We start from the raw sequence: 14,686 nt of genomic DNA, 5'->3' as shown, positions 1-14,686 counted from the left end.
AGTGGTCGGGATCACAACGTCGGTATGCTGACTACCAGGATCCCGGCCGCCAATACCCAATGCATCTGAATGACTACTTGTACCTGGTGTAGGACTGTGAACCTACCATCAGCTGCGGTAACTATTCAGTGCTGCTGATTTTGTGCTCATCAATAGACTGGATGGTCTTCGGTTTGCCGGCTGTCGGGATCCCGGCGCACAGTATACCGGCGCCAGAATCCTGACAGCCGGCATACCGACACTTTTTCTCCCACTTAGGGGTCCACGACCGCCCTGGAGGGAGAATAGATAGCATGGCGCGCGTATCACGCCACCATGCCCGCAGCGCGGTGAGCGCAGCGACCCCGCAAGGGGCTCATTTGCGTGCACCACGCTATCGTTATGCCAGCGGTCGGGATTCCGGCACCAGTATGCTGGTTGCCGGGAGCCTGGCCGCCGGCATACCCTACTACACCCCAATAGACTGCCTATCACCCCCAGGGACTATACTAGGAACAGGTATACTGACATGTATTCTGTATTATTGGAACAGGGGCATAAACTGTTACATATTACTTCATGCACTTTTTAAACATGTGATTTTAATGCTAATTGCAAGCTGGTTGTCACTTTACTATTTCTGTAATATACATGGGATATTTGCCATATTAAAGTGTTTTAATATATTAACCATGCCAACTTTTATATTATTATATCATTATATGTTATTCTATGGAGTGCTCTTTCATCATGTATTTTTTGGTAGGGGAGAGAGATAGAGACAGAGACTGACATATGGAGGGAGAGAGACATGGAGAGACAGACACAGGGAGAGACAGACATGCAGAGAGAGAGAGACAGACATAAAGAGAGTGATATGGGGAGGGGAGAGGGAGACTGGTATGGGAAGGGACTCACAGAGAGGAGCAGAGAGATAGAGAGACAGGCATGGGGAGAGAAGACAGTGACTACTTACCTGATCAGCCAGCCAGCCTCCTCCAGCATGCCAGTCACGAACCTGCTGCAGAGTCACTTCCTCACCCGACCTCTGAACTCTCAAAGGCCCATGGGAACTGCCTGAGAGGAACTGGCCGGGTGAGGAAGTGACTCTGCAGCTCCCCCTACGTACAGCCAGCCCAGCCTCCACATAAGGATAATGAGGCTGTGCTGCAGCTGTGCATTACAGACAGAGCCTGTCCTGCTGCCCTGAAATCCTCCGTCTCCGGTAAACATCGAGGGTCGGGGGGGGTAGGCTGGGGTTTGGGGTTTACAATCGGCAGCCACTGGTGTGATGAAGGGGGGGGGGGGGGGGGGGGGGGGGGCATTGCTTGCGGCAGTCAGCCCAGGAAGGGGGGTGGGTTGGTGTTTTGACAGTTCAATCCACCCCTGCTGCCACTGCCCAACAATAATTCAGTGACAGGGGCGTGTTCTCATATCTCAGAGCACGCCCCTTGTCACAGCGGCACCTCTAGAGGTGCCGCTTGCAGGGCTTTTTGTAATGGGCTTTTACTGCCCAATGCCTGGCCCCGCCCCCCGCTTCCGGCCCTTTCACATAGCTATCGTGAGGCACCGAGAGCGGTGCCTCCTATTCACAAGTAAAACAGTTTTTTTACATAAAAAGATGATTAAAATAATATAAAGGCTAAGCACATACTTATGACACATTATATGTGTCATAAGTATCTTCTTTCTATTATATTAATAATTTATGACAGGGGAGTCACTGCCTCCCCTGACTGCACGTCCCTGGTAGAGAATCACTTCCCCGTAGTGCCCAATCCAGTTGTCAAATTTTTATAAAATCTTCTTCACCTCTACAAACTCATCTGTCACCAACCTCTATTCTGTTTCTCTACAGTTTCCTCTTCATCTTTTGCGTTCACACAGGGTGGTACAATACATGGACCCAAGTACAGTTCAAACTCCACATGCCTAGGTCCTTCAGAGTTCTGCCCGAACCCAGTATATCTCAACAGCACGATGACACCAGTATTACTGCAGTGTGCCTTGTCATGCACAAACGGTGGAGAATGGGAATACTGGTGAAGGGAAATTTTGTATAGACACTGATATGCCTGTTGGTGAATGGCAAACCTGACATTTTCTTTTTCATTTTCTTCTTTCTCTCCTCTAGAGATTTTTTTTTTTTTTTTTTGAGTTATGCTCATGGTACTCTACATTGCAAACACACGATAGTTAAATTAAGATACAAAAAAAATTGTGTTCCCTACAGGAAAAGGCAGTCTGGAGGACAAAGGGGTATGGCCAGGAGTCCTCAGGACTGTGGGCAGGTGGACACGGTAAGCCAGTAGCCCCCAGAGCATACCTTCCAAGTCTAGCAGAGGTGGCACACGGTCTGACTCATCTAGGTAAAGAGGGTAGGTGCAGGCTGATGAGAGCCTACTGGTGTGCGCCAGGATTCTATTCTCATGCAGGTAAGAGAGCAATGACCTGTCTTACTTGCTTGAGGAAGAATATTGGTAAAGCAATACCAACAGAGCCATCCCATATCCCTCCTGCAGACGGATCTTTTCAGGAAATACAAATCGACTTCGTACAGTTAACACCCTTTAGGAATTATTGTTATGTATTGGTGTGCACTGATGTTTTCTCAAACTGGGTAGAGGCATTTCCTGCCGCCACAGATGCTGCTGTGTTTACCGCAAAGGAAAATTGCGCAGAAATTTGTGTGTAGATAGTGGTACCCCTAGAAGTAGGAGCAAAGCTTGAAATTGTACTATTGTGATCATAGATACTGCCACTAGTATTATGTAGCTTTGGAACCACTCCCAGATCTTCACTTAACGAATCACCCTCTTCGAAATTTCTTTTTGTTTTTGTTTTGGTATTTGTGTTTTTTGGTTGTTTTTGGAGGACAACCTCATGTCATAATTGATCTGCACAATGATCAGAAATACACCAATGAGGTGACAGTACAGTACCTTGTTGAGATGAGCCAGCATTTGAGAACTTGACAAAAGAACTTGAAACTGTTGATTGCTGGTATGCCAAATGCTAACTGTCTTGATTGTGAACCAAGAGACTGTGTGATTGTTCTTACGCTCAGGTTGCCTAATAGACAGGTGGGAAAGACCATACCAAGTTTTGTTGACAGCACTAAAGGTCGCCGAAAGAGAGATTTGGGTCCACTCGTCCCACTGCAAGAAGGTCGCTGACCCGGAGAGAACTCGTGACAAAGTAGTTTATTGCTCTCATTCATCGAGTTTGTGAACTGTGTGTTCCAAGTGAACTGTGTGTTCCAAGTGAACTGTGTATTCAAAGAGCAAGGTGGAGAGCAAAGTGAACTGTGTGTTCCAAGTGAACTGTGTGTTCAAAGAGCAAGGCAAAGAGATCGCAAAAGTATCACCAGAGACTCTGTTCCGTGAAGACTGAGAGGCGGCACTGTTGAACACTACCTGAGCGTACTAAAGGACTGCAGAAAGACCAGTCATTGTAATTGATTTGTTATGAACAAGAGTTGTTTTGTTCTATTTCTCTTTTCTCTCTTTCCCGCTGACAAACATTTTCTTTCAGGATATTCTATTTTTGCGAGGTTTTTTTATGAGGAGTCGAGTGTGGGACTGGAACTGGTTCTGTAGGAAGGAGTGATCTCCTTATAGGATCCCAGGATTAGCCGATCAGTTTGTTAAAGTCAGAGAACAATCAAAGTTCTAGTAGTTATGGAGTTCAGAGGTAATCAGGAACAATCAGACAATGGCTATTCACACATTGCAGATAAAGAGCTCATTAATATATGTGGAAGAAAGGTTTATGAGTGGCTCTCCCCGAACTCCGAAGGTCTATGTTATTTAGGAAAGACACTACTTATAACCCTTGTTCAGTGATTAAACAGACCTAGCATACGTTCCAGAAATGGAAACAATGTTCAGAAAATGATAGGAATATGTAGATCATGAAAATTTTATATGTCACTGTCACGATTTGTTTGTGTCTTCTTCACCTACCCAGCAGAACCTCAGTTGAATCCAAACATCAGTGTACAAAGATGTAGGTACATGTATGTGTGAAATGTTCGTCGCAAATCAGACATTATAGGCCAAAGCACTGTCCCAGCATACTCTATAGGTTGAATGTTGTCCCACACCCAACCAGTGGTCCCGTGACCGCCGAGTGCATATAGAGGATGTCTCGTCCTTCTCCCTGTCTTCCCCAAATATAGTCAAGCGTCTGATTTGCGAATAGCATACATACTTGTGTCTAGGTCACCGATTATGGTATGAAATATTTTTTTCTTATGTTAATAATTGATGGCAGTTATTGTTTGCTGCCAAAGGGTGGACTGTCGAAGTCAAAAAAATATTACATAAAGAGAATATACAAACTACACACATATAAGTCGCTGTACTTGCAAATGCGCGCAGTGAGCACAGCAATGTATGGTAACACACGCATTTACACGGACATGCCACAGAGATGGATTCGACACTTATTTCATACAGTACATAATTATAATAATATCAAGCGCCAGACATCATGATGATTTAAAATTATCTAATGAAGTAATGTCATGAATGTGTATTATTTGAACGAAACATGATAGACCTGTCGTGTTTACTGTTAAAACGACCAGATTGATGTGTAGATTAATTTGATGCTTGTTGTGTAGTTGTGGGACATTGCAGCGGATAATTATGATTAAATGTATAAAAGCTAAAATCACTCTTATTAGGACAGTGGACAGGAAACTCAGGCCAGCCCTTTGGATGTCTTCAAGGCTGAACCTGATAACCATATACAAAGGGACTGGTGACTCATCGTGAACCCCTCCCCCAGAAACTAAATAACACATTGATCACACAGGAGCTCAGTGGCTTTTTGGTCTCAGAGGATGATGGACTTGCTGGCAGATCAGTTCCTGTTTTGGTCTCAGAGGAAGATTGAGTCCCAGCATTACTTAACAGAGAGAGAGAGAGACAGTGATATGGAAAGACGAATTTATATAACTTAAGGATAATGGTATTGTATGCTGGCATGTAACTGTATGTAACTTTATGTAACTGTATGTTTTAACTGCTTACTGTGTGAGTGTAACCATGTAACTATAGGTATACTGTACTTTGTAATATATTGAATCCATATCCTTTTAATAACAAATATATACATCAATGAGCTTTGGAACTCAGATAATGTGTGGGTGTATTGTTTTCTCTTATGGGATGCAGTGTTTTGCGATGTATAGCGCACATTCATGGGATATGGTAATAAGAGGTGCAGGCGTTTACAATATATATTAGAGCGGGCATTTTAAATATTTGTGAGAAAGCAATTTGGCATTCACAATATATATATATATAGAGAGAGAGAGAGAGAGAGAAAAAATAAGATTTTACTCACCGGTAAATCTATTTCTCGTAGTCCGTAGTGGATGCTGGGGACTCCGTAAGGACCATGGGGAATAGCGGCTCCGCAGGAGACTGGGCACAGCTAAGAAAGATTTAGGACTACCTGGTGTGCACTGGCTCCTCCCACTATGACCCTCCTCCAGACTTCAGTAAGGAGACTGTGCCCGGAAGAGCTGACACAATAAGGAAGGATTTTGAATCCCGGGTAAGACTCATACCAGCCACACCAATCACACCGTATAACTCGTGATAATATACCCAGTTAACAGTATGAACACAACAGAGCCTCTCAAAAGATGGCTCAACAATAACCCTTGTAGTTAACAATAACTATATACAAGTATTGCAGACAGTCCGCACTTGGGACGGGCGCCCAGCATCCACTACGGACTACGAGAAATAGATTTACCGGTGAGTAAAATCTTATTTTCTCTGACGTCCTAGTGGATGCTGGGGACTCCGTAAGGACCATGGGGATTATACCAAAGCTCCCAAACGGGCGGGAGAGTGCGGATGACTCTGCAGCACCGAATGAGAGAACTCAAGGTCCTCCTCAGCCAGGGTATCAAATTTGTAGAATTTTGCCCCTGACCAAGTAGCAGCTCGGCAAAGTTGTAAAGCCGAGACCCCTCGGGCAGCCGCCCAAGAAGAGCCCACTTTCCTCGTGGAATGGGCTTTTACAGATTTAGGCTGCGGCAGGCCAGCCACAAATGCGCAAGCTGAATTGTGCTACAAATCCAGCGAGCAATAGTCTGCTTTGAAGCAGGAGCACCCATCTTGTTTGGTGCATACAGGATAAATAGCGAGTCAGTCTTCCTGACTCCAGCCGTCCTGGAAACATAAATTTTCAAGGCCCTGACTACGTCCAGTAACTTGGAGTCCTCCAAGTCCCTAGTAGCCGCAGGCACCACGATAGGTTGGTTCAAGTGAAAAGCTGATACCACCTTAGGAAGAAACTGGGGACGAGTCCTCAATTCTCCCCTATCCATATGGAAAATCAAATAGGGGCTTTTACATGACAAAGCCGCCAATTCTGACACACGCCTTGCTGAAGCCAAGGCCAAAAGCATGACCACTTTCCACGTGAGATATTTTAAATCCACGGTTTTGAGTGGCTCAAACCAATGTGACTTTAGGAAACCCAACACCACGTTGAGGTCCCACGGTGCCACTGGAGGCACAAAAGGAGGCTGAATATGCAGCACTCCCTTGACAAATGTCTGAACTTCAGACAGTGAAGCCAGTTCTTTTTGGAAGAAAATCGACAGAGCTGAAATCTGGACCTTAATGGAACCCAGTTTTAGGCCCCTGACTGTAGGAAGTGCAGAAATCGACCTAGCTGGAATTCCTCCGTTGGGGCCTTCCTGGCCTCACACCACGCAACATATTTTCGCCACATGCGGTGATAATGTTGTACGGTTACATCTTTTCTAGCTTTAATAAGCGTAGGAATGACTTCCTCCGGAATACCCTTTTCTTTTAGGATCCGGTGTTCAACCGCCATGCCGTTAAACGCAGCCGCGGTAAGTCTTGGAACAGACAGGGCCCCTGCAGCAGCAGGTCCTGTCTGAGCGGCAGAGGCCATGGGTCCTCTGAGATTAATTCTTGAAGTTCCGGGTACCAAGACCTTCTTGGCCAATCTGGAACAATGAGAATAGTTCTTACTCCTCTTTTCTTTATTATCCTCAGTACCTTGGGTATGAGAGGAAGAGGAGGGAACACATAAACCGACCGGTACACCCACAGTGTCACTAGAGCGTCCACAGCTATTGCCTGAGGGTCTCTTGACCTGGCGCAATATTTTTCTAGCTTTTTGTTTAAGCGGGACGCCATCATGTCCACCTGTGGCTTTTCCCAACGGTTTACAATCAGTTGGAAGACTTCTGGATGAAGTCCCCACTCTCCCGGGTGGAGGTCGTGCCTGCTGAGGAAGTCTGCTTCCCAGTTGTCCACTCCCGGAATGAACACTGCTGACAGTGCTAACACGTGATTTTCCGCCAATCGGAGAATCCTTGTGGCTTCTGCCATCGCCGTCCTGCTTCTTGTGCCGCCCTGTCGATTTACATGGGCGACTGCCGTGATGTTGTCTGACTGGATCAGAACCGGCTGGTTTTGAAGCAGGGGCTTTGCTTGACTTAGGGCATTGTAAATGGCCCTCAGTTCCAGAACATTTATGTGTAGGGAAGTCTCCTGACTTGACCAAAGTCCTTGGAAGTTTCTTCCCCGCGTGACTGCACCCCAGCCCCGAAGGCTGGCATCCGTGGTCACCAGGACCCAGTCCTGTATGCCGAATCTGCGGCCCTCTCTGAGTTGAGCACTCTGCAGCCACCACAGCAGAGACACCCTGGTCCTTGGAGACAGGGTTATCAACCGATGCATTTGAAGATGCGATCCGGACCATTGGTCCAACAGGTCCCACTGAAAGGTTCTGGCATGGAACCTGCCGAATGGAATCGCTTCGTAGGAAGCTACCATCTTTCCCAGGACTCGCGTGCAATGATGCACCGATACCTGTTTTGGTTTCAGGAGGCCTCTCACTAGAGATGACAGCTCCTTGGCTTTCTCCTCTGGGAGAAACACTTTTTTCTGGACTGTGTCCAGAATCATCCCCAGGAACAGTAGACGTGTCGCCGGAACCAGCTGAGACTTTGAAATATTCAGAATCCAACCGTGCTGGTGTAGCACCTCCTGAGATAATGCTACGCCGACCAACAGCTGCTCTCTGGACCTCGCCCTTATCAGGAGATCGTCCAAGTATGGGATAATTAAAACTCCCTTTTTCCGAAGGAGTATCATCATTTCGGCCATTACCTTGGTAAATACCCTTGGTGCCGTGGACAGGCCGAACGGCAACATCTGGAATTGGTAATGACAATCCTGTACCACAAATAAGCATCCTTGATGTCCAGAGATACCATGTAATCTCCCTCTTCCAGGCTTGCAATAACCGCCCTGAGCGATTCCATCTTGAACTTGAATTTTCTTAAATATGTGTTCAAGGATTTCAAATTTAAAATGGGTCTCACCGAACCGTCCGGTTTCGGTACCACAAACATTGTGGAATAGTAACCCCGTCCTTGTTGAAGTAGGGGCACCTTGACTATCACCTGCTGGGAATACAGCTTGTGAATTGCCTCTAACACAGCCTCCCTTTCTGAAGGAGTCGTTGGTAAGGCAGATTTGAGGAAACGGCGGGGGGAGGGATGTCTCGAATTCCAGCCTGTACCCCTGAGATACCACTTGAAGGATCCAGGGATCTACCTGTGAGCGAGCCCACTGATTGCTGAAGTTTTTGAGACGGCCCCCCACCGTACCTGGCTCCGCCTGCTGTGCCCCAGCGTCATGCGGCGGACTTAGCAGAAGAAGCGGGGGAGGACTTTTGTTCCTGGGAAGTGGCTGTATGCTGCAGCTTTTTTCCCCTACCTCTGCCTCTGGGCAGAAAGGACGCGCCTCTACCCCGTCTGCTCTTTTGGGGGCGAAAGGACTGCACCTGATAATACGGTGCTCTCTTTGGTTGTGAGGGGACATGTGGCAAAAATGCTGACTTCCCAGCTGTTGCTGTGGACACTAAGTCTGAAAGACCATCCCCGAACAACTCCTCACCCTTATAAGGCAAAACTTCCATGTGCCTTTTAGAATCTGCATCACCTGTCCACTGCCGGGTCCATAACCCTCTCCTGGCACAAATGGACAGCCGGCAAATATCCCTCTGTGCATCTCTAATGTAAAAGACAGCGTCTTTAATATGCTCTACGTTTAGCAATATAGTGTCCCTGTCTAGGGTGTCAATGTTTTCTGACAGGGAATCTGACCATGCAGCTGCAGCACTGCACATCCATGCTGAGGCAATAGCTGGTCTCAGTATAATACCAGTGTGTGTATATAAAGCTTTCTGGAGAGCCTCCTGCTTTCTGTCAGCAGGTTCCTTTAGGGCGGCCGTATCCTGGGATGGCAGTGCCACCTTTTTTGATAAGCGCGTAAGTGCTTTATCCACCCTAGGGGGTGTTTCCCAACGTGACCTATCCTCTGGCGGGAAAGGGTACGCCATTAGTAATTTTTTTGAAATTACCAATTTTTTATCGGGGGAAGCCCACGCTAGTTCACACACTTCATTCAATTCTTCAGAAGGGGGAAAAACTACTGGTAGTTTTTTCTCCCCAAACATAATACCCTTTTTTGTGGTACCTGGGGTCACCTCAGAAATGTGTAAAACATTTTTCATTGCCTCAATCATATAACGAGTGGCCCTATTGGACATTACATTAGTCTCTTCGTCGTCGACACTGGTATCAGTATCCGTGTCGACATCTGTGTCTGCCTTCTGAGGTAGCGGGCGTTTTAGAGCCCCTGATGACTTTTGAGACGTCTGGGCAGGCACGGGCTGAGAAGCCGGCTGCCCCGCATTTGGCATGTCGTCAAATTTTTTATGTAAGGAGTCGACACTTTCGCGTAATTCCTTCCACAAGTCCATCCACTCCGGTGTCTGCCCCGCAGGGGGTGACAACACATTTATAGGCACCTGCTCCTCCTCCACATAAGTCTCCTCATCAAACATGTCGACACAGCCATACCGACACACCGCACACACACAGGGAATGCTCTGACAGAAGACAGGACCCCACAAAGCCCTTTGGGGAGACAGAGAGAGTGTATGCCAGCACACACCAGAGCGCTATATAAATCAGGGATTAACTAAATTATATCCCCTTATAGCTGCTATATGTATATTGCGCCTAAATTTAGTGCCCCCCCTCTCTTTTTTACCCTTTTCTGTAGTGTAGACTGCAGGGGAGAGCCAGGGAGCTTCCTTCCAGCGGAGCTGTGAGGGAGAAATGGCGCCAGTGTGCTGAGGGAGATAGCTCCGCCCCTTTTTCGGCGGACTTTTCTCCCGCTTTTTTATGGATTCTGGCAGGGGTATTTATCACATATATAGCCTCTGGGGCTATATATTGTGATATATTTGCCAGCCAAGGTGTATTTATTGCTTCTCAGGGCGCCCCCCCCCCCAGCGCCCTGCACCCTCAGTGACCGGAGTGTGAAGTGTGTATGAGGAGCAATGGCGCACAGCTGCAGTGCTGTGCGCTACCTTGGTGAAGACTGATGTCTTCTGCCGCCGATTTTCCGGATTCTTCTTGCTTCTGGCTCTGTAAGGGGGCCGGCGGCGCGGCTCCGGGACCGAACACCAATGGCCGGTTCCATGCGGTCGATCCCTCTGGAGCTAATGGTGTCCAGTAGCCTAAGAAGCCCTAGCTACCACCAGTTAGGTAGGTTCGCTTCTTCTCCCCTTAGTCCCTCGCTGCAGTGAGTCTGTTGCCAGCAGATCTCACTGTAAAATAAAAAACCTAAAATATACTTTCTCTCTAGGAGCTCAGGAGAGCCCCTAGTGTGCATCCAGCTCAGCCGGGCACAGGATTCTAACTGAAGTCTGGAGGAGGGTCATAGTGGGAGGAGCCAGTGCACACCAGGTAGTCCTAAATCTTTCTTAGCTGTGCCCAGTCTCCTGCGGAGCCGCTATTCCCCATGGTCCTTACGGAGTCCCCAGCATCCACTAGGACGTCAGAGAAATATATACAGCGCCACTTGTGGGATGGGATCTCAGTAGAAAGTATAAAAGTATAAAAGTCAATAAAAGATGCTGTTAAAAACACACATAACCTTGTTAAAGGTGTCTGCCAACCCCTAAAAATGCAATGCTGGTACAGTAATGCTAAAAGGTACGGAAAAGGGGGGAATGGGGGTACCGGCGACCTGTGTTGTTAAAAGGTAAAATTTATTTGCCAAAAAATATATATAAGAATATAAACAAGTTTTAATAGTATATAAAAGTGAGGTATAATATCTATAGCACAAATAAAAGCATATAAAATCTCAATAAAAGGTAGGAGATTCGACTTAACTTAAAAATAGGCAGGGGGTCAGTGCAGGGAACCAACGCGTTTCGTCACATCAGACTTCTTGTACATATACAGTATATAAATATTCATGTCCCCGTTGTAGTATTTATATAGCAAGCACCACTATGGGATGGTATACAGCATTATGGGCCTGACTGTATCTGACCAGTGGCGATGTTGCATGCAGTAGAGAGATGTTTTCTGTCGGAGTTGCACGACAGATAAATCCTGATGGTGTTCGTACAGAGGTGTAGTACAGATTAACACACACAAAGACGTGCATAGAAAATGTGTTGTTCATTCCTGTTGTGTAACAGGGTGTTGGCTAATCAGATGCAGGTGTAGCGCAGTATGGGAATTTTGCGGGCTTGTTGCTGAATGTGGCTTGGTGCAGAGACGCTGAATCGCTAGCATTGGAGGCCATACTCAGATGGATGATCTGCACCTAGAAGAAGGTGCAACCGATGGTGACAGCTTTGTATTGGCAGACCCAACTGCCACAAAAAGATGCAAAGAAGACTCCACCAGTCCCACCTGAACAGACCCCACCGCCTTGACAGAACCCACCCCCTTTTAAGACCCCATCTCCATAAAGGCTGCTTCCAGAATTTCCCCGAGCTGGTTTTCCATCCCAATCCGCCCCTGCGTGTGGCTATAGTTAGGGGATCAGTACTAATTGCCGCCGGTCGGAATCCCGGCGGTCGAAATACCGACGCCGGAATCCCGACCACACAATCCCGACAGGGGTGGTGAGCGGAACGAAGCCCCTTGCGGGCTCGCTTCGCTCGCCACGCTGCGGGCACGGTGCCTCGCTACGCTCGGCACACTATTATATTCTCCCTCTATGGGTGTCGTGGACACCCACGGAGGGAGAATATGTCGGGATTGTGGCGGTCGGGATTCCGGCGTCGGTATTTCGACCGCCGGGTTTCCGTCCGGCGGCATCCTGACCGCATCCCATAGTTAGGCATGCACGAGGCCTGAACTTCTATAAGTGCCTGGGCATTAGGGTCAGGTCACTCAAGATTTAGTTAAACCATTGAGGTCCATTGCTATTGCCGACGTTTCCCCCTTGATTTGAAAGGAAGGAAACCATATATTATTGTGCATATATACTGGTTATCACTGTTTATTTGGCATTTCTGAGATACTGTGTGTATGTGTATATATATATATATATATATGTAGTAATTTTTTTAAATTATTTTTTATTATTTTCACCAATTATTTTTTGCCAATGAATGGTAGTTAATTAACACTTTCTCCCCAAAACACTAGAATGAATGTAAGAAAGATGGATGAGGGGGGAAGGGGGGGCACGACTTTTAGGAGACAGATGGTCACATCCTCACCTCAGTAATGTCAGTGGGAATTTCCCTCTGTTATGTGGGCCACTGTCTGATCCTGCGGAACTCTGTCAGCGGTCAGCCACAGAACACTTCCAGTTCTGTGTGTGGGTTGGCGGGTCACAGGTGGGAGGACAGGAAAGCACAGGGCGGGCATGAGGGAGCGCTGTGTGACGTCAGCACGTCACACCACGGCCAGGAGCACAGCGCAGGGTGGGCAGGAGGGAGCGCAGTGTGACGTCAGCACGTCACATCGCAAGCCGGCTGGTGCTGGACGGGGCTGTGTCTCGGCAGCGTGACCGTCCATTACCCCCAGGAATTTCATTTTTACCCCATTTGGGTTATTTACCCCTGTTCCCTGACCACTGTGTTAGAGGGTCTGCAGAACCGTATGACGATATCACATGACTAAGGAAAGCTTGGAGTCAGTAATGCAAGGGATAAGGAAAAAAGGAATGTCGTGTGTCTTTGGGTCAGCAGTTTTGCACACCATGATACTGCTCAGTTCAAGACATTTTCACAATCTTCAGATAAAATATCACTGTCCACAAGGAGTTAAAATTTTTGTTGTGCATCTTGTCAGGATGGCCGAGCGGTCTAAGGCGCTGCGTTCAGGTCGCAGTCTCCTCTGGAGGCGTGGGTTCGAATCCCACTTCTGACATGTTTTTTTTTTAAAGTTCATTAATGAAGAATTAAAGATTGAAGATGTGTCTATGTTATAGATGAATGGATGGCTATGCTTTATTCTAGGAGATTCTATATATATTAAATGAAGCTGCTTTATGTCATCGCCTCACTGTTCTCCCTCACTTGGACTGGATATGATAGTTAAGGATCTGCTGCTGCATGACTGATTGGGAAAAGGAATCAGCAATAGCTTCAATCTACGATACTTTTCATTCAAAAACAATGTGCCAGTGACACTCAGAAGTGCTCTGTCCTGCACTGCGGTGCAATGTCCATTTCTGTTAATTAAATACCCACTTGTAAAGTCCAAAATTCAAGATTTATCTGCTCTCATTCCTGAATTGGCTTTTCTGTTGCTGACATCCATTAATTCAGTATTTACACTCTGATCACCACAATTCTCAGCTTTTCTGTCACTAACTAATGGACACATTTTTGATACATCGATGATCAAAGAGTTGTCAGTAAATGTTTTATTTCATTTTCAGTGGATTATTTGTTTTTCAGAGCAATGATAGTGAAATTAATAATTGGTGAAATAGAGGTGTGCTTTGAAAGCACTAAAAGGATCTGCCGAAACCCGGGATCGAACCAGGGACCTTTAGATCTTCAGTCTAACGCTCTCCCAACTGAGCTATTTCGGCTGTGAGTCATGATACCAAACACATCAGAGTGATGTGAGACAAACCAACTTCCTGTAAACAGATTATAAATCATTCACACAATATATTTCAGCAAGAGAATAAAGTGAGGTAATGAGAGGACACTTTACCTCTGCATATTAATGCTAACAAGTCACACTAGAGCAATATGGAAAACAAAGTAAAAATACTCTCTTGGTTGGGACACTCACCTTAATGTACAGGTCCTCTGTATAAAATGTAACTTTTAATAATAAAAAAATATAAAATTCAATTACAAGGAGAGTACATACAAAACGCACACAAATATAGTGCTGAAAAGTACTTGTTATAAAAAACCTGGGGCTAAGCAGCAAAAATGCAAAAAACAGGTTTATACATAATTGTTAATGTATAGAATCACAATGTGAGAATGCTAAGTATTACGGTTAGAAGATACTCAACACCAAAGTTATTATGGTAGTAGTCCAACATCTCCTATATATTTGCCCTGTGACTCTGCCTGCATTTCTAACGCTGGGTGGAGTCACAGACCTGGGCAGACTTAGCAGCTCCTGGCCTGTCCCAGTGTCAGCACACCACACACCACTAGCAGAAGGGACCGCCAGCCAGAGATTCCACACACCATTCCCTGTCACAAGCCAGCAGTGCACTGACGCCCCACACTGCCAGGTAAGCATGGACACCCAGACAGCCTCACACCACCCCTCCCCTGCAAACACCCACCACCACCTAACACACCCACCTTCCCCAGCACGGCGGGACACACAGCCACA

At 46.6% G+C, this 14,686-nt stretch overlaps 2 non-coding genes across 2 annotated transcripts; one reads left to right on the top strand and one right to left on the bottom strand.

Annotated features, from left to right (window-relative positions):
• Positions 1–13,160: 13,160 nt before the first annotated feature.
• Positions 13,161–13,243, top strand: TRNAL-CAG (transfer RNA leucine (anticodon CAG)). The gene has a single exon. It is a non-coding gene; the product is annotated as a tRNA-Leu (tRNA).
• Positions 13,244–13,840: 597 nt separating this feature from the next.
• Positions 13,841–13,913, bottom strand: TRNAF-GAA (transfer RNA phenylalanine (anticodon GAA)). The gene has a single exon. It is a non-coding gene; the product is annotated as a tRNA-Phe (tRNA).
• Positions 13,914–14,686: the final 773 nt, after the last annotated feature.

The sequence above is a fragment of the Pseudophryne corroboree genome, chromosome 10 (assembly GCF_028390025.1).
Source record: "Pseudophryne corroboree isolate aPseCor3 chromosome 10, aPseCor3.hap2, whole genome shotgun sequence".
NCBI classification, from domain to species: Eukaryota; Metazoa; Chordata; class Amphibia; order Anura; family Myobatrachidae; genus Pseudophryne; species Pseudophryne corroboree.
This window is presented reverse-complemented; position numbering and strand designations above follow the sequence as displayed.